The sequence below is a fragment of the Gambusia affinis genome, linkage group LG22 (assembly GCF_019740435.1).
Source record: "Gambusia affinis linkage group LG22, SWU_Gaff_1.0, whole genome shotgun sequence".
In the NCBI taxonomy this organism is placed as follows: domain Eukaryota; kingdom Metazoa; phylum Chordata; class Actinopteri; order Cyprinodontiformes; family Poeciliidae; genus Gambusia; species Gambusia affinis.
The window spans coordinates 11384431-11386692 of record NC_057889.1 but is presented as its reverse complement, the minus strand read 5'-3'; positions in this window follow the sequence as shown (position 1 = coordinate 11386692).

Here is a 2262-nt window from a genome sequence, read left to right as displayed (position 1 = left end):
GTTATAGTTATTCCCTTTAGAGAATAATAATTGGCTAAAATAAGACTTTATCAACATTTCCATGAGCTCTCTGTGTATTTAAATCACGTTCCTGTTGCACCTGTTTCTAAATTTCTGTGTGACTTTTTCTATTTTTTGTTGTTAATCTTAATTCATTTTACTGGATTGTGCCCTCTTTCTGGTTCCTGGTACTCCAACCTGGTTTCCAGTGTACTCTCATTTCCATTGTTTTACCTCAGTTACCTCTGCATGTTCCCCTCACAGCTGACATCCATTCTGCTAATTAGACCCATCTGTGTTCACTTCAGTGATCACATTCCCCAGTATTTAAGTCTTGATTTTTGCTCTCATCCTGGTTCTTGTGTTTCCTCATTTGTTGTAAGTTTGGTCCCTTTTTCCCCCCCCCCCCTTTCCTTTTTGACCTCCCCTCTGCCATGCGAATCTATTTGTCTGCTGTCAATTGAGTAATCCAATAATAGCAATAATTTTTCTGCTGTCTTTAACACATTATGTGACTTTTCTATAAATGATATCAAGTAACACATAAAATCATTTTTTGAAGTATTTGCTGTCAGAGTATAAACTTGCTGGCCAACACAGAGGGATGTCAAAGAAAGGCTAAAAACAAAAGTGTCAAAAGAAAAAATTTGGACAATCAGAGAAAGCATGATTTGCTGCAGTGATCACCCAGTGGGCCTAAAAGACAGATGCACAAATTTTCTCACTAAGAAAGCCACAATGAGGCATCATTCATTCAGTTCATCCATTCCTAAGTGCAGAACCTCATTTGCTGCTGAATTATTGGCTATTGAGTCGGTGCTGTAACATGCAACAGGCTAAATGAAAGGTTTCGTGTGGTGTACATTCGGTATTAGCAAAACATTAATACTCCATCTACTTTAACCAGAGAAATATTCGCAGACAAATTCAGTCAAACAGAGCAACAAATGTGCCTGAAATGTCCCTGGATTTTACTGCTACAGCACCGTACAGAGCCTTGCAAGAGCATTCTTACCTCTTAAGCTGTTGCACGTTTTCTCAAATTCCAAACTCAAAGTTAAATATATTTTAGTAGGAATGATGGAAGGAAAATGATGCATGGTAAGCATTTGTATTCAGCCCCCTTTACTCTAGTACACGCCACAGATTTGTCTTTTTATTTGTAAAGCATTTTTTTAAAGTATGTTCTAATAAGACAAAGTTCAAGGTGTAAATATACTTTTGCAAGGCACTCTGTATGCATTAATTTCTATGGAAAACAATATGTGATGACACACATTGCTGTGTGTTTTAATATTATGGCGGAAGTGTGATTACTCATTCGGAAAATCTTGAAGACTAAGACAAATAACTCATAAAGCCCTGCTGATGCTCTATTCAGACCCAAGACATAAACAGATGGTACTTTGACTCAGGGGAAGGTTGGAGTTTGATGGCTGAAACACTTTACAGTATGGAACTATTTAGTGTGTCAAAAAGACATTCACCTTTAAAACATTATGTTCTCCGCTTTCATTTATAAATGTCCTATATAAGTATTTTAAAAAATTCTTTAAGTGTCCACGATGCATTTCAAAAATGTCCTTATTACTACTGTGATCAAAATTAACACATGAGAAGATGGACATGAGTCTTTTGTTGCCCTCATATGTCCAGTGTTTTCAATAAGGCACCAGTGAATTATCACTCAGGATAAATAGTTCATGGAGAAAGCAAAATGTCAACATTCGTCTCTTTAGTAAAGGGTTGATTAAGTGGCAAATGCAAGGCAAATAAAGTAAACAGAAGATGAGCGACGAGAAAAGGAACATTCCTTCCAGGATTTCTGCCTGTAAAGAGCCACAGGATAGACCCATGATTGATAATTTGGTGTTTTTAACTATTGGGATCATTGATCCAATCCCAGTTTTAGGATGGTTGTCACGAGGTGAGTGCAGATCCCTCTATTGCTTCTGACGTTTTGTCTTTCCCAGGGAATACTGTGGGAAAAGAAGACTAGTGTGCTGCCTGCAGCTTCAGGGTGGACTTTTATTTCCTTCCAGCTTCAGCAGTGTTTGAACTTGCGCATTAAATTCAATCTCGTTCCATTTGGCTCAGGTACAAACACATCTTCAATAAAGTCTGACTTCTTCTATAGATTCAATGCAATTTGTTTTCCTTTTTCTGTGCAAGAGATAAACATGGACAAAAGTGAACAGCTTGATGACATTTCTGTGCTTAGGTGGTTAAATCACGGGAAAACAATCTGCTTCATTCAGGTAC